The sequence below is a fragment of the Protopterus annectens genome, chromosome 5.part0 (assembly GCF_019279795.1).
Source record: "Protopterus annectens isolate FY-2018-M chromosome 5.part0, PAN1.0, whole genome shotgun sequence".
NCBI lineage: Eukaryota > Metazoa > Chordata > Ceratodontiformes > Protopteridae > Protopterus > Protopterus annectens.
Window position 1 is genome coordinate 252,270,944 of NC_056735.1, and position 26,277 is coordinate 252,297,220.

Sequence of the window (26,277 nt, forward strand, 5' to 3'; positions counted from 1 at the left end):
AAGGAACAAGCGGGTTAGCATGGGGCAGACACATAATGCAATTGGGTAAATGATAGGCAGAATATAAAAGCAGTGAAGCACAAACTGGGGAAGAGACAATTCTCTCACTGTTGAGCTTCTATTACAGTTTAAGGCACCAGACTATGCAGAAAATTACCAGTAACACGGTTTATGAAAAAAAAATTCCTCCATAAGAAACTGTTTATCACACCTGAACCAAAGTTATGATTGCTCTACAGGAGAAAACAGAACAGTAGCTGTAGAAATGGTGCCTCTAGATGTTACTAGAGCATTTTGCAGTCCTGTGCTGCCAAATGCATGGTAAAAATGAAGGGGCTGCCAATGGGTTCTCATTTAAGAAACTGGACTGATGCATGTTTGAATGGTATTACACAGAAGAATTTGATGAGGGAGACAGTATCAAGAATCAAAACACTGACTACTAGAGTACCACAGTGGCTTAGGTCAGCACTCAGATGTCTTTACTGTGCTCATTCCAGATACATACATTATGCACACACACACACACACACACACACACACACACACACATATATATTTATATATATATATATATATATATATATATATATATATATATATATATATATATCAGGTAAAAGATAACATAGTTAGATGCTTCAATGAGTATGCAATCATGTTCTATTATGGGGATGGGAGATGAGCCTAGGCAAAGATTTTTGAAGGCTTTCCTGGTAGATATTGAGATCAAATGCAAACAAATGCAGATATGCCACAACGGGCCTGCGGTGAAGTATCAGTTATGGTGAGGTTAAATGCTAGGAACACAACAGAAAAAAGAGTGTAGCATATTGATCACATGTGGACTTGACTACCAGGAATAACATGAGAGATCAGTGATAGCAGCCAACACAGTCCTGTTGATTATCCTCAGGCACATAACCTCCACAGGCATATGGATACTGTCCCTTATATAATGAGCCCTGGTCAGGGCATGTATTAAGCACTGTGTATAATTCTGGAAGTAATGCAAGGGCAGAGACATCAGGACCCTAGTCAGAAAAAAAACTAAAGAATTGGGTTAGGAATGAGGAAGACATATAAGGCCTGAGGGTATTAAAAATACAGCTCTTCTCAAGAGAAACCAGATGAGACAGGAGAGAGATAATATGGGTGCACAAAAAATCACATCTCACAGATGCATGTATGTTGTGATGTACCAGAATGGCAGAGGAGGAGTACAGGATGAAATTAAGCAAAGTTAGCAAATTGCCAGGATACCCCATGGGATTGGAAAGACATTTACTTACTGAAACAGTTGTGTGTACATGGAAGAAATTGTTGAAGTATGTGGTGTAGAAGAACACTGCAGAGGGGTGTGTTGAGCTGCATGGAACAGGTGTTACAATGGAGGTTCTGGAGAAGATAGGAAGGGTGTGAAAGCAGACAGGTAAATGCACTAAGAGAGAAGTTTTCCCAGACTTCTGTCTCCTTCTGTAGTCAATGAGATACAATAAAGATCATCCACTAATTTATTAATAAAATACTTCCAATTATATTCCTGATTAAGTCCAATTGTCTCTAAAGTACAATATTTTAAAATAAATAAACTTTAGCTATCCTTTGACTGTTTGCTACCTCCACTGATCTTATCACCATCTCTAAAACATTGGTTGCAAGGGTGGCCACATGATTATTGCTTCTAGCATTTGTAATATCACCCAAGTATTTCTGCAGTCTGACTTTAAAGTTTTTCTTTAGTTCCCCTATGTAAAGAGACCAGCCCCAGGATTCAATAAAATCCATGTAGGCTCCATGTAGAGCCTACACAGACTGTACCAGTGTACAGGGCCACAGTTCCCCATCATCAGTGAGCCATGTATATTAATCATGGTGCTCTACTAAGACAGATGACAGTAACAGGGATATTGAATCCATGTAGGCAGCAGTGTAGTGTCCCGTGGATGTCAATTGTCCAGAGAAGTCCAGGACAGATATGTACAGGGTAAGAATCCTTGTAATGTACCCTGCTAGTTTTGAAATGTGTGTGACTGAATATTTATTGATTTAATTTCCTAATTTTTTTTTATTTTGTAATGCCTGTTTGCGTGGTGCAGAGCACAGCAGTGCTAAGCTGCACTTAAATCTTTACAGATGACACCTGCTAGACATATAAACATAGAAACCGGATGTAATTAATTATTATATTTGTTATTTATTCATTTATTTATTTTTATTTTCCGTTTGCACAGTGCAGAGCGCAATAAAGCTGAGCTGCACTTGCACATACAGAGGTGACACCTGCCAGACATCTAAAAATAGAAGCCAGATGTAATTAATTATTTATTTCTGCTTATGTTTGCGCTGCACAGGATGGCGTGGTTCTTAGCAACACTAACAGGTAGGTTAGTAGCATATGTGAAGGTACACTAGTTTACATAATATCCAAGTAGCTAAATGGGTAGAGTTATGACCTAAAGCTTAGTAGCTCCTGCATTCAATTCCCTAGCAGTCATACCTTTTTGTAATGTAAGTGAATATTTTACTTAATTTAAAAACAAATTTGTTACATTTGGAAGGGCTTCATGATGCTAAGCACTGCTTCAACATGGTTAACTGCTACTACTGTCTGCACATTGCAAAGCTTCATTAAAACATGGTTGCATGAGTTTCTGCAATGCTCAGCTCCACTAAGCTGGTTTACGCAATGCTAAGCAAAGTGGTCCTTTATTGAATTTTGCAGTATGACATGTAAGTGTGAGAAAAAAGCCTATATTAAAGCCAATAGGTGGGAATTCTGTAACATTTGTTGGAGTCTTACTAACTGTTGGTATGTCAGGCAGTGTTGGAGAGAGTGTGCACTTTCAGGTGCAGAAGTGGGGTTTTCAGGAGTCCAGAGTGTTTGTTGGGCTCCTGGTACAGAATTATGAACCAAGGCTGCTGCAGGGCAATTACCAGGGCTCATAATGTAAGGCTGAGGTTGGGATCAGTTGGCCAGGGATTTTACCAGTACTACCGGAATCCCCTACACTGGTTAGCAGTGTCATGACCACTATGATGGCCTGAAGTGACTGACGAAGGGAGCTTTGGACACATCAGTCCAAGAGGCCAGGGATGGGCATGCCCCACACATATATAAGTATTTCTGCCACTACTTTACTAAAATACAAGCTGAATCTGTGCAAAACTGGCATGCATAATGGTGTGCTTCTCTTCCAACAACTGCTGCTGAGAGGGCTCGCATCATGCAGTCTCATGCCAGGTGCCTGGCCAGGATGCTCCATGAGTGTGGTAATTATGGATATTTTTTGATAACTGCAGTGCAATAAACAATAAACAATAAAAACTGTAGTGCAATAAACAATACCAATAACAGTAATCAATAAGGTGTAAAGTAGGATTGTGGTGTCATAACATAATTGCAGTAGAGCTCTATGCATTGCATGTCTATTGTAATGTCACTGTGGTCAACTGTAAAACTGTAATAACTGTAGAATGGCAAAGTAACTGCCTGATAAAAGTATTGCACAATCCACAGTACAGTTCAAGGCTGTCTCCAGGCCACTTTCAGTCACATAATGCTCTCTTTTCTCCCACTCCAGGAACAAAGTGCATGGGTGAGGTAGCCCACTTTATGGGTAGATATCATGTGTATACTTCACAGATACTTAGCAGCAATACCAATAAAGTATAAAGCAGGATTGTGGTGTCATAACTAAATGTGTCTAAATCCTTGCAGTAGGGCTGTATTCATATTCATTCATATATTCATGTTTGTTCTAATATCACTGCAGTTTACTGTAAAACTGTAATAACTGTAGAATGCAAAAGTAATTGCCTGATAAATGTATTGCACAACTCACAGTATGGTTTAAAGCTGTATACAGGCCACTTTCAGTCACATAATGCTCTCCTTTCTTCCCACTCTAGTAACAAAGTATATGGGTGAGGTAGCCCAATTTATTGGCAGATACTATGTGTATACTTCACAGATACTTAGCAGCAATATCAATAATATGTAAAGCAAGATTGTGGTGTCATTACTAAATGAGTCTAAATCCTTGAAGTAGGGCTGTATTCATTGCATGTCTGTTCTAAGCTGCTGCAGCCACATTACTTTGTTACATTATTTGCAGATGTCCCCTGTAGTCACAGCTTTTGGGTTCTACTCCATGCCTGCCAACTAAGACATGACGGCTGTCTAGTCTACTTAATGTACACAAACATACCTCTCAACTGTCACAATTTTTCATAATGTAAATACAACTGCCCAATCTGTGTGGTCCATGATTAGCAGATAAATGATTACATGGACTGCAATGTATTTTCAACTCCATTTACAGAACACCTTGATAGTCATGTGCATGCACCTTATGTGAAACAGTTCTGTTTAGTTGTGTACCTGCATTTGTTAGTGCTTGGCCCATAGTGCCCCATGCTAACAACTTGAGAGGTATGTACATGCTACATCATCTATAGAAAAATTGTAGTCACTGTACTTGCAACTGAACTGCACACCTGTAGAATTATACAGTAGCAGTCTTTTTAGGAATATTATCTCTGACGTCACTAATGGTATGTTTTTCTCTCTCTCCCCACCCCTTATCATCTTTAATTTATTATTATTTATTATCATTATTTAATATTAATATATTATGTTAAATGAACTGTTTTGTTGACTTTATGGGTTATTTCATACTAACTTGCTATTAACATACTCACTGTTATGGTATTTAATGTTGTGTTCCACATAATATACCTTAATATGTATTTGAATTAATCAATATTATTTTCCATTATGTTAATACTTACATTGGTTTGGTTATTACTAACCTTAATTTATTGTTATAACTAATTTACTACAGCACATCAAGGAAGGCCGGTTCCAGGTGATCCACCTACCTTGCCTCCTCTGGCTGTGGCACCAGGGCCCAGTACATCTGGGACCCACCCTGGTGGTGCCCCCTCTGCTGCCTCTGCACTACCTGTGGCATCAGGTAGTACCACCCCTCAGGACAGGGCTCATCTGCCTTCTTGGCATGGTGGTAGTGGGGGAGTTGTCACCTGTGACAAAGTGCTAGGTTTGGTGTGCAGGATCATGTATTATTGGTTTGGATGCCATCAGATGGAGAGCATGCTGGCCACCCAAGTGGGAAAGACTTGCCCTGGAGCTCTGCCTCTACTGCTATCACCCCATGGCAGTGATGGAGCAGTGTCAACAGTCCCATGGGTGTGGACTTGAGTCACACTGCTACTTTGTGGAGGCACATGATACTGCAATTCCACAACACCCTCCCCATCCAAGGTGTTCACCCCCTCTTGTGTCACACACCACTCCTCTTTGCTGTCTTGTCTGTCTGCAAAAGTTTCCTTACCTACCCAACTTACCTCTGACACATGTTCCTATGTCCCTTCTCAAACATTCCACTCACACCTTAAAAACAAAATGGGCACCTGTCCCAAACAAATATATATATATATATATATATATATATATATATATATATATATATATATATATATTGTCCCATACATCGCTCACCATTTTGCACACATGTCTACTAGACACATATAATTTGGTCCAATTGGCTTGACAATGCAGTTATGTTGCCCTCACCCCTCTCTCTGGGGGTGAGAGTTCAAATTCATCTTCAAATAATTTTCTCAACATGCACAGTTGTTGCTGTACAAAACATAGATGGCTATGGTTCTTTCCTACACCCTTCCTGCACATACCTACCTACCTTTCACTATGTTTTTACCCCAGCTTGCACCTCATTTCAAAACTTTCCTATCTCTCCATTTTTCTTTTCTTTAATGATTTTTTGAGTGACGCTGTGCAATGTGGCTAATTGCACAGCGTTGCTAAGTTCAGCTAAATGGAGCCATATTGATACATGTGTTTTAAAGAATAATAAACATGTACAAATTAAACACCTGTCCCCTAGTTCAAACCCAAGACCATCAGACCTGCAGTCCACAGCATTAATGTGCCATGTCACAGAGCTGTTAAGTAAAACAGGTGGTTTAAGCAAAATATAGTAACTGCAAGTTGCAGTCATTAAGCAAGTTTAAGCAGAGCTGCTCATTGCACGGCATCGTGCAAACTTGCTTAAAGAGTAATGGAAAAAATTGGGAGTGTAACTTGGAGTCTGGTGCAAGAGTACACCATTCGAAAGCCAGACACAGAATAATGGATGTAAGTGAGGTCTCTAATAGCAGGTAAATGTGCATATTTACCAGCAGCATTTAGAAATACACCTGATAAAACATTAATGGCAACATACATGTTCAGCTGGGACTCTGGTGGAGAAATACATCCATATAATGCCATTCAGTTAATGATGGATGTAAAAAAGTATGTCACAGCCTGTATGTGTGCACTTATATCTTGACAAATATAAGTGCTGTAAAATGACTCAGTAGCTCGGTCTGTTAAATGCTGTGCAAACAGTAAGTTCACACACAGTCATGAGTTCAAATCCAGTGATGTGTAACATTTAAATTACATTATTGTGAAGCCAGCAATTAATGACTGAGTCATGCACTCTTTATCCACACAATGGATTCCAAGTTAAATGTCTGCTTTTCATTGATGGAAGTCACAGGCCTGCAAATAGGAACACACTTCACATATCCCTATAGCAACAGTATAAGTCCATAAAGTGTCAGGTCATGCATTAATATGCATTCACAGAGGAGTTTAACTTAGGTAATGCAAATGAGGCCCACTATCATCAGAGTGCCACACACAATCCTTTCATAATCACATTGCAGATTAGCACGGATGCACAACTAACATACACATATGAAGCCCCTGCTAGTAACAAGGAATGCCAGCATACATGTTCCATATGAGTACCACACTGTAATACATGGCCTAATAGTTGTCGAAATGGTTGACTTAATGTTATACTTGCCCCCTGTGTTGCTCAAGGACACAACAAACATGTTGCCTAGTACTTTGTTAGTGATACCATTGCATAACATACTTATGTTAAACATGCCTTAATTTTAGTGGAAGGGGCACCCTCTCTCTGGCTCTGCCTCTACAATAAGGCTGACAGAGCCCCCACAGTTACTCTTACAGCTTGTTGTCCTCCATAGTGTTCACCCTCTCTGTTTATGCCTATTGCCTGCAGCATCAGCTGCAGCCTATAGCACACACATATGTATGTAAAAGTAACTGCTACAGACCTAGCCTCTGTGATGACATAGTTTCTTGACCCCCAATAATGTCCAGCACAACATATCAGAAAGGGCTTCTAATCTACATGAAAGTCTTATATTTTGTTCAGTGGTTGCATGTCAATGGATGATGATACTGCAAATCAGCTGTGTTGGCTGCAATTAACATTTCAGAACCACAGATTGGTTAAGAGGCAATCAGCTGGTAATGAGAAACATGTTAAAAAAGTCAAACAGCTGGTTATGGGGAACCAGTCTGTATGAGACTTTCTTTGCACAGTAAACGCATTGCCAAAATCTTTATAGAGCTGCACATATCAACAGAGGAGTATTGTACTCCATCAGATATGTAACCTTTTTGTTTGCAACATGGTGTATATATGTGAATATAGTTTAGGGGAATGGGGATTACGGCATTAAGCCTTTGTTAGAACTGTGTCATGACATGTCATTGATCTCCAGATTTGTTACACATACAGAGGACATACAATACATCAAGGGTGGAAAGTTTTCTGTCAATGTGGCACACTGATCTCATGGTACTGTCCCTTTGTAGTGGTTGTAATAGCACACTGCTATTTGTTTGGCACTGTTGTTTTGACATATTATCACGGGGGGTTACCCCTAGAGGACACACTACAATGGACTCCAGTGTTGGATGTATGATCACACAGCAGTATCTGTCATGGCACACATGGGAATAGCTGACTATCACTAGTATCTTAGTTGTATCCACATGCTTAGTATGTTTGCATACTGTGGAATATGACATGTGTGATCAAGCAGTGGATACTGCCAGCCATTATGTTCTTGTATCTCTACATTGTGTATTTCCACATATGTGATCCAAACATGTGTTCCCATTTTGTTGTCTTTCAGGATACATGTATCCCAGATGCTGTACCACTTTCACAGATGCAGAGAGTGATATAATACTGGCAGACCTTCATCAGCACCATGAACTCCTACTATCCAGAGGGGGGCAAAACAGAGATCAGCGCATAGCATTGTGGGCTGACCTTGTCCATGATGTGAATGCCATAGGTCATCAGAGCAGGACATATGTACAGGTCCAACACTGTGCAACAGACATAATTAATGCTGCATGCAGAAGAGCAGCAGATGTAGACAGGAATTGTGGTATCACTGGTAGAGGACCTGCAGCAGAATAACCCCTCTCAGCCACTGAGGAATTCCTGGCAAATGTAGGAATACACGACAGCTCACATGCATCCCTCACATCATACATTGTGGATGTGGGTGCCACAGTTTCCATGGCAGAGGAGTGTCTAGGTAAGCTTAGTCTGATCAGAATTGGAATACTATAGTATTCAGTGTGCCAGGGTGTCCATACTGCTACGTGGGTGTTGGGTCTTTTTTCTTTGGAGGAGAGGGGTTTAACTGCAGTTTGAATCTCATGTTCAGATTTTAACCAACATAACAATTAACACAGTAGCTACTGTAAATGTGAGCTATATGGCTGTATTACCTTGTTATAGTGCAACATGCAGTGGTACTTACATTACCTCCTCCCTAACTTTTCACAGATCTGTCAGGTATCAGACAAGGCCACAGTCCTGCTTCTGGTAAGCATGATACTGTTTTTCTTACTGATGTAGATTTACAGCAATGTATTCCCTAAAGTGTCATCCCAGGCCTGCTCCCTGGATTGCTGTACTGTCAGCAGGATTGCCAATTATATATATATATATATATTTTATGACTATACACACATTAGAGTCATACCTATGCCTTGTAGGTGTAACCACACTGATAGATGTGACAGTATTGTCAGGACATTACAGATTGTCATATGTGTCAGCTGTGCAGAGCATTCACAAATGTCAACAGTGTACCTCATTGCTGCTAAGATTGCTGTGTAAAGAACTTTTATTTACAAGTAACTACAGCTATTTGTGGAAAAAGTAATGCCCGCATGTCCTACTGTATGAGATTGGGTTTTAAACAGGTCTGTATTGTTGACAACAGTGTATAGAACTTTAGATATATTGCAATATATTACTGCAGAGCATAATAATGCAGGTATTAATGTACTGCATTTCCCTTTCTTATCAAAGGTGACCAGGGGGGTTGGTCTCTGTCCCCTACACAAACTGATGTCAGTGTTTCTTCCAACTCTGATGATGATGGTGGCTAGAGTGAAGCACAGGTGGGATTTCAGGGGAAGAATTTGTCCCAGAGGTTGACATCCCTCTTCTGCCCTCATTGTCACCACACACAGTCAGTATGCCTACACATATCCTGTCCCTGAAGGCCACAGATATTAGACAGTCAAAGGTGGGGACTTTCAACAGGAAAGTGTGACAACTATGGCTCCAGTGAGTGTAGACATTGGCCATAGCCAGAGAGCTGGCAAGGTTCAACATAGCCAGATTGATAAGGGTGCTCGTAGGAGGCCTGCTGTCCTTCCACCACCTGTAGTGATGATACCTGTGCCACATCCCTGTTATCCTTGTCATCAATGCAGGGAAATGAAGCTATGTGTTTGATACACAGGGTGACTTTACAAATTAATATGTACTTGTGTAACGCAGTGTTGCTTTACCATGTCACTTGTACTGGTTACTGACAGATGCTATATTCTGACATTTGTAATGAGTAAGCCACATAATTTTGTGTACCTAATAATTTTGTGTACCTTATGTGGTATGATGTTGTAATGGCTGTATACTTACACAATGAAAGGTGTGCCATGGACTTGTTTATGTTTCAGTTTCAGGATACTGTAGGGGACACCTATGGATACACAGCAGCAATAAACCTGTAGACTTCACAGCACAGGATAGAATGTCAGCACAGAAGAAATATGTCTTCAGCAAGGTACAGTACTATAGGTGCATGGCTCCATAATTTCATATATGTATAACAGGTTAACAAGGACAATGGCATTATTCAGCCTACTCATGCATTCCTAATCTATGAAAAGGTCTGATACCCTTGATAAGTGTCACCAGGGTTTTGGGAGCTAACACATCTGCAAGCTGTGGTGATGGAGATGACCCATCCACAAATTTCCTGTGTCCATTACAGACATTTGTCCTACACCAATTATGATTATCTTGTTCTGCATCCCATTGTGTAACTTGCACATGATGTATGTTACAGCAGATGTGTGCTTCACATGTATGGGGGGCCTGTTGCATATAGGGCATAGTGTCTGTGTTACATACCTGTCTCTCCAGTGATGGTGTAGGTCTGTAGAACAGGTAAGACACTTGTTAGTCCTGTCTTGGATATGTGGGAGGTACACAGTGGGATGTGACACCTCCCTGTATGGCAGACATACACATCCCCTCCAAAGCATGTAGGACACAGACTACACATGTACAGTCTTGACACTGACTGCATAGGACATGTTATCTACAATGTGTATTGGTTTATTATGGAACCTGTGTGGCTGCTACAGTTGTAAGATATGCCTGTGTAGTGACACAGCAAAGGTGCCATTGCACTCAATGGATAGGTATGATGAGTGCCAAATTCAGTATAACAATGACAGTCTGGGATTTACATGCCATACCTTTCTGTATAGGTGGTACAAAATTAAATGGATCCCACATCTCACCAACAAGTGAAAATCAAAGGCTACATTACTCTCTGTGTCCAAAATACATGAGCAATGGCTCAGCTGTCTGTAGTGTGTGGACACTACCATATTTTTCATGGTTGGATGACTTTCCAAAGAATAGTATAGTACAGTCATTGGCATTTACTATTTGTCAGTGGCTCTGACAACAACTGAATGCATGTCTCAGGCCATCCTGGTTAACTGTTGGTTATGTGTGGGATTCAGTGACAGCTCCTAATATGCAATCACCTGCTAATGTAGTCAGAGGTCACTGATAGTGGCCATGGCTGCAGAGAAGGGAATGGCTAGAAGGGGTACTCCATAATGATGTCTGGGGAAATCCACTGGTGACTGGTGTCATTGTAACATAGGTCTCCTAATGCTATCTTCCTAGATTATGACTATTAGGCACTTGCCTCTCTACCAGATGACCTATTGCAGTTACTTCGATTATGTTCCAAGAAGAGAGTCATCCAAGGTGTCTGTATAGAGCACAAACAAACATTTTTGGGAAGTGGAGTATGTATACCCTGTGAAGGTAAGGTGGGGGTTTTATACAGGTATTCTGCAGTTGGACACTACCCAAGTGGTGTGTACTGGAATTACCTTGTGAAGACTGTGGAAAGCAGGGGAGTTCACAGAATTGCTTGTGCCTGGCAACTACAAATGCTGGTCTCATCAAAACCACTCTCACATAGGATACCATGCTCTGATACATTGTCTGTCATCACATGCAAAATGTTACCATGAAGCTCATGATGAGAAGAAGGACACAGCCTGTTTGTTCATCCACATAGTTGTTTCACAACATGAAAGGCTCTATAGGCTTCACATACCACTATTCAGGTAGATACCTTGATTAGCAACCTGGGCACTTAGTTGGCTTTTACATGTCTTATGCCTTCTATTCCATGGTTGCTGGTATGTCACTAGGGAACTGACAGAATGGTGATTAGAAGCACTGCTACAGTGTCAAAATATAATATGCAATGTCCAGTGACATAGATGTCAAGGCTTGTTGAAACAAGCAGCACATCGGCGGTGATCCATGACATGGTTGTGAGGCCTACCACAGCTGACTGGCCAACTTTGGCAAATGTGTGTCCACCTGACATATGTCCCAGGAATGTCATACTGTACAGCTATGTAGCTGAAACACATGTCTACTTTCCCACATGTCACACAACAACCAGTGTGCTATCTGGATGCTTGACAGGCATTGTGCACTTGCGAGGTCAATGTAATGTCCGAAAAGTTGAACAAGTCCTCTATGCATGCACGGGCATCCACATCTTCACTGCAAGGAGTGCCTACAAACACTGTATGACAGGCTGCCAACCCCAACGGTGTGGCAGCATGATCCTAACTTTGCAGAACTTGCTGATGAGATGTGGAAAGTGTCCCGACCCCTCTACTTCTATGACACATAAACACAACGTGTGACATATGTAACTGCATTTCAAACCTTGCTTCCATGGTGTCTCCACCAGCAGTAATTACATATGGCAATGAGCATTTTGACAACATTTACCGCTCACATCCTGTACCACCTACACCCGCATCACACACACCTGCATGTGCGCAGCACCTTACCAGACATATTCCCAAACAGGAGACACCTCAGAAAATCCTGCCACTGGAGAGCACAGTACACATGATAATGCATGCACTGCTCTCTCATCTCTCAAACACCTGAGACATAAACACAAATTCATACCTTTTATTCAGTTAACATAATGTTGACATCATAGCTCCTGAAAGTGTGTATGCCTAGGGACATATGTCACCAGACAGTATGCAGACACATGACTGAGCTTAGACAGTTTGTGTCTGTCACAGGTATGCGCATAGCTTAGAGCTGCAGTTGACCTTCACCAAGGATGATGGCTCCATACACACGGAAATTGATTGAAGTCAATAATTGCCTTAGTATGTGGTGTCATTGTCAGGGGATCTACTCCATGTCTGCCTAGGATGCCTTGCTCAATAGACATCAATGTTTCACCACTGATGGTCTTTATCTCTCACCTCTGAGATTTGGAGTACTGGCCAAGGCTGCTGACACCCCCACAATGCATCTTAGATGCACTTTCTGGAGGGAAAACTTTGCATTGAGAACACCATCTTCATACAACATTATTGTTATGCTGCTACACGGTTGGAATGGCAACACTGAACCCCACTCTGTGGAACGTGTCCTCACCTTGGAATATGCAGACATTTATGCAGTCAAGGACATTTGGTTCAAGGCTGTGGACAGCACCACAGCCATACCAGACTACATGTCCTTCCACATGTTCAGACCTCAAAATGACAGTGTTCAAGGTAGTGCAGGTGGTGTATACATACTCATTAAGGATAGATACATATCCAGATTTTGTGAAACACTATGATTTCCCAGAGACACTGCAGGTGCCATTCACTACTGGAAGGGTGCATAGTCAAGCCATTGATGGGTACAGGAGAAGCTCCATGAATCCAGACATCCATTATTTGGATGTACGTGTTTCTATCAAGATATATCACCATGATTTGGAGTGGCACTTAGTGACCACCAACTGTGTTGCTTGGTCGTGCTGAAGCTCACTTGTCCAAAGGTTAGTCCACATTCTTAACTACAATGCCCTAGAGAAGTGCTGTGACATCCCCACAAGGAGAGCTAATGTATTGCATCATGTGTTTACCAAGGTGGGTGACCTCTGCAGCCCTGGTGGGATCTGACCACAGATTAATCTCATTAAAACTGCCAGAAATAACCCTCCCTTGCAGACAGTACAGACATACTTTTCAACAAAGCAATTTATTACCTCCTCTGGGATGGTTTATATAGCTTGACTGTACTACCCCCTCAGATGCGACAGTAAAAAATGCACTCTCCAAAGCTAAAAATACAGCATCCATGGGACCAGACGACATCCCAGGCTGTGTACTACATGAACTACAAAATAAACTGGCACCTTACCTAAGTGTCATGTTTAATCATAACCTCACCTCAGGCTTTGTGCCCACTGAGTGGCACACAGCTACATTTATCTCACTCCACAAGGGGGGATCCACCTCGGATCCTGGGAGCTACCGCCCCATCAGTCTGACGAGCCTGATCTGCAAGGCCATGGAACATATTATCATGGAACTTATAAACAAAGACATTGGCAACCTTCAAACACTGGACCCCATGCAGTTTGTGTTCATGAAGGACCGATCTTGTCTCCTGAACCTGATTGACTTCTTCGAATCAGTCTCCAGAGCCATGGACAAGGGTATGGTGATCCACACAGCCTATCTGGACCTCGCCAAGGCCATCAACACCATCCCCCACTCTGGAATTATAGATAAATTTTCTAAGCTGGGCACTAATCCCTACGTCATTCGATGGGTTGCCAAATGGCTTACTGACAGAACCCACACTGTAAAAGTAGCCAACTCAAAATCCAGCTCCAGACAAGTGACAAATGGAGTACCTTAAGGTTCAGTCCTGGGACCACTCTTGTTTGGCATCTACTTCTCTGAAGTACAGGCCAACACTAAGGGACTTTGGCTAACAGTTTGCAGATGACTGCAAACTGGGAGCCATTATTGAATCCCCAAATGATGTGGATATTTTACAAAAGGGCCTTACAGGAACAGATGCTTGGTGCCAGAGCCATGGGCACAAGCTCAATGCCAAGAAATGTAAAAAAAAGGAGGTCATTGTCCCACATAACTCATCCCTCACTAGACCCATTATAGAATACAATGCCCTGTTTGGCATGTACCTCTCAAGAGATCTGCAATAACTGGAAAGACCACAGAAATACCTCACTAAAAGAATCAGAGGGCTAAAGTAGATACCCTATGCTGACTGTCTAAAAAAACTCCACCTATACCTTGCCGCATATCGTCTACTCAGAGGCAATCTCTGCTTAACATACAAGGCCATGTCAAACCCAGAGCTGTTGGACATGCTACACTTAAAGAAATCCCAGTCCCTCAGAGACAAACACTCCAGGGACCTAAACCTTGTCATCACAATGAACAAAATATGCTGGAGGCATAGGTTCCTGACCCAGAAACTCCCCAGACTCTGGAATAGACTGCCCATACATGTCAAGCAGAGTGCCTCTTTGGCCCTCTTCAAAAGGAACCTTGATGATTGGATGGGAGATAGGCAATTCACCCCAGGGAGCATGTCAGTCACCCTACTAGACAGGGGTCCAGGGAAGAAATAGCCAGGGAATTGTTATGGCTAGGCTTGTATAGGCCCTAGGGCCAATAGCCTAGTACCAACCTATGAACCTATGAAGGACAATACAGACATATTTATGTATAACAGGGATGTATATATAAATGTATCTCTGTGTGTGTATAATAAGTATATGCGTTATGTAGCTATATAAGGAGAGACTGAGCTGTACGTGTTTTATATATATATATATATATATATATATATATATATATATATATATATATATATTCTTCAATTCATACAGATAGATATACTCTGTGAGAGACAGATAGTGACAAACAGATATATATACATACATGTATAATATACACATATCTATACATGACAGTTCATTTTGATCAAGGGGCAACAGAACTGCACTCAGTTTAACTAAGTGCATGAGCATAAACAGTGTGATTGTCAGTACTTATAAAGTGACTCTAGTCCACACCTACCTGTAATCCAGTCCGGGATTTTGTGTGTTACAGACAATGACATCTGTCATTGCTTCTGCAGTACTGCACTTCACTCAAAATGTCCATGGCATTCTCCAGATGTCTGATGTAATTATGTGACAGGGGGTAATAATGTTACACTACACACAGACCGACAGTCTGTAAAAAAAACATATTATAATACCTTACATCTAAAAGATGTGAATACTTCCAGATTAGAATTGCCAACACCATTACCCCTGCTAACTCCCCTAGTCCATTGAGCCACACAAGCTGCCAGACAGAGAGGACTCATTCATGATGCAATCAACAGCATACATCTGTACGTTGTTATTCCTGCATTAAGTGAGACATACAAATGTATGATCAATTTCTAGGTTACTGCCTTGAGACTGCCTGGCCTGCTGATATACCATTGATGAGTTACTGTTAAAGCAGTTATAGGGGAACACTGCTGTGTTAGTCATGGGGGAACAATACCACATGTTCTGCTGGGATATACAGAAGTCCAAATATCATGTGACCCCACTGTTTAACATCTCCTTTGACTGATGTAGTGAATATTCCAGCCATGAGACCTAGTAAATATTAAGGAACACATACTAGTGGATTGGGTATCTGTAGTCCCATGTGGATATTACTTCTGTCCAAATAGCCCACTATATTTCTTGCATTAATGCAGCAAATCCACTCATACAATACTATTTCATAGTGATCCTTACAAGTAGTGAATAGGTTAGAGAGACTTACCTTGTGAATGCAGCAGATGACAGAACTGTATGTCAGGGCTGACTCTGTCTGATGCAAGCAGTACACAGCCAATACATGGATAGGTACAGGATGTGTGGGTTGCCTGGCATCAATTTTTAATATATGTATGTGAGTAGGAGTAAGGTGTCAGTCCCTAGGTCCCTAGGTTGTCAGTGCATGTGCTATGCGCTGTCTCTTAGCCAAAGCCAGGGCGTACTGAGCATGCCTACATCTGCCTACAGGGACATCAGCAGGGATTCCTTCTCGAAGTCCTCCTGTGACTGTGGCTGTGGTGACAAAGGCACTGGTGGGGGGCTGTGTATCCTTTTGCTTTGCTGATCTGCTGCAGCTGTTTCCACAGGATCATATTGTGTAGCATAGCACATACTGTGAACATATGTGCACATCTGGCTGAAGAGTATTGCAGGACTCCACCAGATATATCTAGGCACTGGAACAGTGACTTCAGAAGCCCAAACACATGCTCTGTGATGTTCCTAGTTTGTGCATTTGCCTCATTATGGCGTCCTTTCATGGATATGTATGCATTTCTGATGTGTATCATCATCCACAGTTCCAGGGTGTAGCCAGCATCCTCCAGTAAATGGGCATGTGCAATGACCCCCTTAGCAAACATCTGGTAGGGCTGTGCTGTGTGCCAGATATTGGAGTTGTGATAACTGCCAGGATTGTCAGCACACACATTCAGGATAATCCCTTGGGCATTGCACATGACCTGGCAGTTGATGGAGTAGTACTCCTTGTGGTTGATGCAGATTCTACCCTCCTCACCAGGCGGTGCCTTGATGTGCACATGAGTGCAATTTATGGCACCCAGTATTTGAGGGTAGTGTGCTACATGGTAGAAGTGTTGCATATTGCTGGCCCTTGCTTCAGCGGTGAGGGGGAAAAGAAATGTGTTGACTGGCATGCGGTAGCGTGGCATCCAGGAAATGGTGTAGTACCCTGGATGCAGATGCCTGTGAGACCCCCATCATATCCCCAGTTGATCTTTGGAAAGTACCTGTAGCTAGTATCCTAAGGGCTACACATACCTTTGTTTCCACTGGGATGGGTTTCCCTCTGTTGGCTCTGGGTCTGAGCTGATGGCAGCAGAGCTCAGTGAGTTCTTGTAGTATGTCGCTGTCTACCCTGTAGCGCTCTACAATATCCAGCTCATGTAGCTCCTGGAAGGTTACCCTGGGCCTGAACACTCTTCTCCTTCTCAGCCTAGGCCTATTATCAGTAGCACCAGAAGTGCTGACTTTAGCATCTAGCACATACAAATGTAGCAGACCTACAGAAGCCCCTAGCATTATCTCAGTTAAAATTCCCCAGTCAATACTCCAATGGTCCGGAATATTGTAGGAAAAACTGAATGAAGGGTGTATGCACACTTTATACAACTCTGCTGTAGGTGCAGAATGTGTGATTAGCTAACTATGATGTATTCCACCTGCTTACAATATAATTAACATCATTTAATCTCCTTATTTCAGAGAGAGATGCCGTGCACAGTGTCACAGCATGCAGTATAGATTAAACAAGTCAAACTTCTAATTGTATACATCTGGTTTTCAGACATGCTCAGCAAGGCAGTGCACCATGCAAACATGTGCACTGAAGCTTAAAAGAGCTTAGAAGTCAGTGGACACACACACCCTGATGCCAGCTACATCCTGTGTAAACATCAACATGGGTCTAAGAGTCTACTCCTTTCTGCTGTTCACCTCATTTGCACACATATCCATACTCACATCCTGGAAACTGCATACGTCATAGCCCTATGACATCAGCAACAGCAGTAATCCACCATTGTAGGGCCCCATGCAAGGTCCTGTAATACATTTCTGTTACATCATATTCATTTTTTTTTCCATTTTTTTTTTCTATAAAACATGTATACGCACTGCGGCGCCCAGCCCAAACATGCCGAGAGTATTTAAAACACAATAATAATTTAACTTATGTATTTTACTCTTTCTAACATACAGGATAATAATTTTGCTCATATATGTATGTGATATTACATTTTCAGGAAATTTATGTCTATATAGCTACACTTTTGCACCCCCTTTTTTCTGTCTACACTTCTGTTCATGGAATTTTTCCGTGTACACTGTGGACACTGATACAAGGTCTGAACAGATGCCCTTCTGCTTTTTGGATCACTCTACCTGCCTCATCTGCATGAGATTCACCTGCTTATGAGGTGATTTGCATGCCACGGATGTTTCCATGTATGGGCGCCACTAAGCAGTGCTTACTCTATCTAAAAATGTTCACTCCTGTGTAAGCATCGCACCGCGATGCCTACATGAAAAAAAAATTATGTGGGCTTTATTAAATTCCCCCCGCCACAACAACACAATGCATATACCATTTGGTCAGTATTGCAAGAATAGCAACCAACAGCTATATACATTTCCCTTTGAGCATATAACATGTTGATAAATGCTGCAACAACTGCTGGGAGAAGTCCCTCTGTGTTCTAAAATCTGAAGAGCGGGAGCTTCCTTTGGCCATGCAGAATAGCTATAAACTAAGTTGTTCTCCAGACTTCTTTCCCTATATGAAACTAAAGATGTATCTAAAGGTTCATGACATTGAAAAGCAGCCTAATATTCATAGTCATTTACTAGGCTAATGACCCTAGGGGGCTTTTTAAATCTAGGCATGCTTCTCAAAGGAGATAGGTAAATCCTGTACCTTGTGTCTGTAAGGTTAACATCTTAGCCATTATGCCATCCCCAAATCCCAGTAATTGTCAATATCTTCTGATAAAACCAACTAATTTATCATAATTTATACTGAGTAAAAATATTTCAGATATTTTTTATCATCTGTCTTACTGTGATCTAAATGAAAGTCTGTATCCCTCTTACTGCACTTATTAAGAAACAACTCCAATAATGCCTGTATCTTTTCAGTAAAACAATTCATCTATGTTTTTTCCTGTTCATCGTTTAGTTGGCACTAGCCAGGTCCCTATTTGAATAACCACAAGTCAAAAACATCTCACATGCATTGAGAGTGCAAAAGCATGTACAGGGTAGCCAATACAATAGTCAAAATCTATATGCAAGATAATGTTGTCACTGCTTGCAGTCACAGTGCTGCCTGTCATTGCAATTGGTGACACAGTGTCATCAATCCATGTCTAACATACCATGCCCTTCACAACACAAAAATTGTGGACTGCAATCATGTGGATAGAGGTAACATACAGGAACTGGTCAGGATGTTTTGTCCTCAAATACAGATGCATGGGATGCATGGAGTACATCTCCATGTAAATACCAAGGTATGTGTGACTCTGAGAAGACTAACTACTATGACCTTCCATGACCAGTGGATAGTATCTCTGAACTTTTTTCCTAAAGAATTATGGACAAAGACAAAAAATAATGGGAGTACAAAGACCCAAGCACCAGGCGGCATAATAGCTAAGGTCTTTGCATCTCATGCAGAAGGTACAAGGTTTGATCCTGACTTCTGGAGAATGGCTGCTTGGAGTTTGCATGTTCTCCATGGGTCCCTGTTGGATTTCTTTCACCTTTCAAAAAATGATGCTCGTTTCTGTCTCAAACCCAGCCAAGAATGGTGTGATATCCCCCCTCTGGGCCAGTAATCAAGAAATCTTCAGGCTCACCACTAGCACTGGAGAGGAATGCTCACTTGGAACAAAAATGGATACACATAATATTTCCAGATGCAGCTCTCTGCATCAAGCACAATTTCCCTTAAGAGCTGACAAGGGAACACAATCAATCTGGTGGCTGGTTTCTCTCTCTCTCTCTCTCTCTCTCTCTCTCTCTCTCTCTCTCTCACACACACACACTCTCTCTCTCTCTCTCTCTCTCTCTCTCTCTCTCGAGATCCTCAATAAGACTCCCCACTGGCACAGCTGTAGGGTTGAGTCTTCACCAAGTGTCCAAGCCAAGTCCTCCAGCATCCTCTCTGTGAAACCAGTGCTTTGTGTCCCTGCTCCAAGCAGCTGACACACAGTCTTTGAGATTTGATTTACAGACACACACACACACACACACACACACACACACACACACACACACACCTGAGAAATGTCACAGATTTACTAGCTATGCCACCTTCTGCCCAGACTATAAGGTAGTTACACCTAAACCAGACACTCCAAAGCCAGCTACTCCAAGGCTCTTACAAGGGTACCCAGTTATACTGAGTGAAATTAATATTAATTCAAATTGTAATGATGACCAAACAGCTAGGCTTTCAGAAGTGGCTGCAGTGCCACCAAATAAATATAAGCACTCTCAAAGGTTAAAATATTCTCTAAAGGACCAGCCACAATGAAAGTTTAAATATATTTAACAATAAATAATAAAAGAACATGAAAATACTAAATATCTATTTACAATAAACACCAGAGTTTTAATCACAGGGACTATTAAAAATAACACAGGTGGACAGATTCACACAGTTACAGAAAAACAATACTTAACTGATCTCACTATGTTTTCCTGACTGATCTAAAGAATTGTTATTCCCTGGTTACTTAATAGAGCAAGGCAAGATGAAGTAGGTGAGGGGTCCTTCCTTGTCAGGTTACAAAAAAAGACTGCCATGAGACTTCAGTGTTACCTAGTATTAAGCATTATTTTAGTGATGGATTACAAAATGATATCACATACATCTGGTCATCTGACTTCTGGTTCCCATGGTACCACCTGTGGCTAGAAGCTGTCAGGATTTAGCACATATGCATCAATAATACACACACAGAGCCTTGCTAAGATCTGCTCCAACTCCTGCAAGTCATTAAACAATTTCAAACCTCCATCCTTCCAGAGTAGCACGTAGTTCACCCCAAAGACAACACAGAGAGCTTCCTAGTACATACTTTTTGTCTCTGGTTGCATTGACAACTGAAAGATACAATCCTTATGGCCTAGGCCCAGTAATTTAATTTGAAAACATTTTTCAAAGTTAGCTGCAGCTGGACTGTGATTTACCTCTTCTCTTCCAGTATCCTCAGTTAAAACATATACATTTAATTCAGTTACAATAATACATGTATATTTCTTTTTCTGTCCAGCATGGCACACTGTTGGCACACTTTTAACACAAGTAGTTTTGCAAAAACATTTTTCAACACAAACATCTGTATAAATCAGTTTGACATACAAATGACATATAATTTTTTACAAAAGTCCAGCTAGCTACGCTGGCATATGTTACACTTCCACTGCCGTACTTCTCCTGGCATAGCTGGCAATACCTCACATCATCACAAATGGAGTTACAGGCAGTATCACAGACTCTAGATGGTGCCCTATAGGGGAAGAGTTGTATAGACCAACTGCTGGTGCACAGTTTCATCAGGATAGGACACCATGGTTCACAGACTGCTTGCTGTGGCAGGGGTAGCTACTCAACAGTGTAAAATCAGCTCTAAGTGATTCTGATGAGCTGACTAATGTTATCAAATAGGCATGGGTATTTCCCAAATATGGGTGGGTTGAGGACACAGCATACTATGACTTACATCAGAAATCCATGCTCACAGTAGAAGGAGTTTATGTGCCACTAGTTGCCAGTGTGTGGCCACCATAATGGTCAATAAGCTACTGGCCTTCTAGTGTCCAGTTACCCAGCTGTTGAGCAAAAGCTGGGCATAAAAAAAAAATCAACCTTCCAAACATGAACTGAGAATTGCTACACTCAATGTAGATTCACTGACAGGAAGGAGTGTTGAAGTGTTTGACATGATAGTAAGAAGAAGATTGGACACCCTGTGTATTCAGCAGACAAGATGGAAAAGCAGTGCAGCAAAGCCACTTGGCTTGGGATCCAGAGTCTAATACTCAGGAGGAGGACAGGCTAGAAATGGGATGGGAATTATGGAGAGGGAGAGGCTTCAGAAGACAGCGAAGGATGTCATCAGAATTAGAGATAGACTTGTGGCAATCAGACTGCAGTGCAAGGATAGGGCACTAGAAATAATCTCAACCTATGCCACACAGCAGGGTTGTGATAGTGAGGAAAAGAGTGCATTCAAACAATGATTGCAGGACTTTGTAGCTCAAGCAGGACAACATGAATTGGGTGTTGATAATGGGTGACCTGAATGCACATATCGAGACAGAAAGAACAAGATATGAGGGCTGCCAAGTCCACATGGGTGAAGCAACAGGAATAAAGTTGAGACCATTCTAAATCTTTTCTGGCAAATGACTTGATGGTGGCCAACACACCGTTCAGTATAAAAGACAGCCACAAGATCACACACAGGAGTTGCCAATATAAAACTTGGGTAGACTTCCTCCTAGAAAGGAAAGGGCAATGGGGTAGAATCAGGGATTGCAAAGTCTTCATCCCCAGTGAGACAATCAACCCACAGCATAAACCACTAGTTGTCACAATCAGCTGCAAGTAACGATCAGAGAAGGCTCTAAGGTCAAGAGTGACTAGGCTGAAGACCTGGAAGTTGACTGGAGAGAAAGAATAAGAGTTCAAGAAATTACTCAGGGCTCTAGCACACAGGAAGAAGTGGAAATAGGTGGAGTTGAAGAAGAATGGTAGCGCCTCAAAACAGCATGTGTGAGGACTAAAGAGCAGATATGCACTGGAGCCAGGTATGGAAATAAGGTACATAAGGAAAGCTGGTGGTGGAATGAAGTAGTCCCGGAAATCACTAAAAGAAAGAAGGAGTGCAGAGAAAAGTAGGACATAAAAGTCAGACTAGGCAAAAAAGGAATACTGGTTGGCTAACAAAGAGGCTAAGAGATGAGTTCCAATAACAAAGAATAAGGCATTAGAGGCATTCTTCTGGAAAGTGACTCAGTAAATGGTGCAAAGAAACTCTATCAGCTTGCATGGCAAAGACAGAAAGATAAAGAAGATAGTTAGACACCTTCTGTAAGGGATGCCAGTAACAATCTGCTCACCAGCCTACAGAAAATCAAAGGCAGATAGAAAGATTAATTTCTGCAGTTTCTGAATGAAGAAAACTCCACAGAAGGTGTACTGCCCCAGACACAGCCTATGATGAAAAAAGCAGAGGAGCCCACCATAGAAGAAATAAGAACAGCACTAAATAAAATGAAGTCATGGAAAGCAGCAAGCTCAGATGAGGTCACAGCAGATATGATCAAGGTGTTTGGTGAGATGGGAAGAAATGGCTCCTGAGGGTATTCATAACAGTATGGAGAGAAAGGCATATCCCAGATAGCTGGAGAATAAGCATACTAGTGCCAGTGTACAAGAGCAAAGGGGACATCCACAGCTGTGGACAGTACAGATGTATAAATTCCTGTCACACACTGCATGAAAGTTCTGGAGAGGGTGACTGATAAACCAACATACAGAGTAGTAGAAAATAAGACAGGAGATGAGCACATCATTTTCAGATCAGGATGCAGCATAACTGACTTGATGTTTGCAGTGAGGCAGGCAGTTGAAAAGAATCTAGAGATGAGGAAACAGTCCAAATGGGCATTCCTAGACTTGGAGAAAGCACGTGACAAGGTCCCAAGAAAGCTGTTTGGGCCATACTGTGGTGATCTGAAGTCCCAGAAACATTGGTAGAATTAGTACAGGCTATGTACAAAGACAGAATGACACAAGTATGAACACTCTTCTGACTTACAGTGGGGTTCTCATTGGGGGTGGGTATTCATCAGGGGTCAGCTCTGAGCCCACTGTTGTTCATACTGGTGATGGACTACATCAGCAAAAAAGTCAGAGGAGACAGATCAACAAAGTTGCTGTATGGAGGTGGTGTGGCATTACATGCAGACTCTGAACAAGAATGTCAGCAAAGGATAGGGGGATGGAATCCAAAACTGAAGAGCACATGGGATACAACTTAGTACAGATAAGACAACTGTAATGGAATCAAATGGGGGAAATCAGAGGAAGCTGAGAAATGAGATAGAAGAAAAACTATTGAAGCCATTTAACAGCTTCAAGTATCAGGAAGGGGTGGTGGGGGAGAAGGAAAGTCTGAATGAGGAGGTCAAAGCTAAAATCAGAGGGGCTGCAGGCAACTAGTACAGAGTGCCAGGTATAGTGTATGACAGAGGAATGCCAAAGATGCTGAAAAGTAAGGTGAACAAAACAGTAGTGCAAGCAGTGCTGCTGTATGGAACAGAAACTTGGGCAGTAAAGGCAGAGCAGCAGAGGAAGCTAGAGGTGATGGAGATGAAGTGCCTGAGACAGATGGTGGGATGTACATTGTACACTACAGTAAATCTATCCTGCTACTCCTAGAAGACAAGGCCCACTCCACTGGTCTCTAGATAACAGATAACTGCAAACTAGGTACAGCCATTGAATCCCCCAAAGATGGAAATACCCTTCAAGAAGGCCTGACAGGGATTAATAACTGGTGACAAAGCCATGGTCCAAACCTCAATGCAAAGAAATACATTATAGTATTCTTTGGAAAGACAGCCACCCCTGGAAATTACTACATTGATAATACACATGAAAATGTAGACCTAGTAGTCAGGGATTTGTGATGGCATGTAGACAGTAACCTGGCCTTTTACCATCAAGTGTTTATAGGGGTTACACTCAAACGATTGTCAGCTTCAAACAACAAAGCCGAAAAATTCAGCCATACAAGGCTGAAACATAAAAAAGCAAAGCAACCACAATCAATGGTTTTACAGGGAGGGCAAGCTCCCCTGCACCCCCTATGTGGTTGTGGGGGGCTTGCACCTCCCCCACTCCCTGCTACTTATATATACACACATATATAAATATACCAACTCTGAGGCTGCACTACAATATGGAAAGGGAAAATACAGTCCCTGCCATACTGCAACACACTATCAGCAAATCGGTACTATTAAAAAGCTGGCAACAACATGTCTTAGCTGTTTTGTGTTTTGACCTTGTGTGGTCGATATTTTCAGCTTCAATATTCAAAGCTGTCGATCTTCTGAATGTATTCCATTTATGGTGATAAGAAGATCATTCTGCATTGCACAACTTGTAAGCAAGGGTATGACATGTAGGTCCAAGGAAATCATTGTTCTGGCATACTCTTTCTCCATCAGACTCGTCATTGAGTACAATGCAACCTTTGTTTATGTATCTGACCAGATATCTGCAACAACTGGAACATCCAGAGAGATTTCTCACAAAAAGATTACAGGACATAAACAACAAGTCCTATGCAGACTGCCTCAAAGAGCTATCCCTGCACTCGGTCTCCTACAAAATGCTGTGAGGTGATCTATGCCTGGCCTACAAAGCATCATCAGATCTCAGTCTGATGGCCTTGTTGCACATCCACAAAAAAAAAATAGCATAATAAATACCTAATATAGGGACATAAACCTCAACTGCAACATAAATAAGACATACTAGAGAGCCATGTATGTGTCTTAGAGACTACACCTCCTCCGGAACAGGCTCCCCATCCATATCAGGCAGAGTTCTTCCCTAACCAAATTAAAGTGTAACTTGGACCAGTGGACTGGGAATCAGAAATTTACCTGTGCTCTGGAACCTATGCCTCTTATGGAGACAGGCATCTGTAATTTCTTGACCACTCATTGTCCAAGCCTACATCCAACCTTTAAAATTACCATGGGGTTTTGAATCACGTCAGATACACTTGGGAAAGCATGGCTAGGCTTAAAATGGTCAAGAGGACCATTAGCCTAGTAATCATCTATGAAACTAAGACTGCAAGAACTCTACCATAATTCTCTGGGTTGTGACCTGGTGATCAACCATTGCTTCCAAAAACACTGATGTTGGCAGGGCTCAAAGATGACTCTCCTAAGAAAGCAAAATCTTTCTTTTCCTGCTACATAGAGACAACATGGAACACCCGATTGCCAGGGTGGTGTCTGATGCCACTGGCATATCCCATTCTAGTGAGCAGTGTAGGCACTACTTCAGTGAGCAGAGTAGGTACCATCCTGACCTCCCATGCCAATGAGAAGAAAATGCCAGAGAAATGTTCCTAGAGATGCATTGTAAGTATACAGGGCTTATCACTGCACTGTTGCTGACTATGAACATACTGGGCATTTAATTGATTACTGCTGTATGTCTTGTTATAGCTTTGCAGTTCAGGAGGAGAGTTTGAAGAACTCCATCCTGTTCCAGAG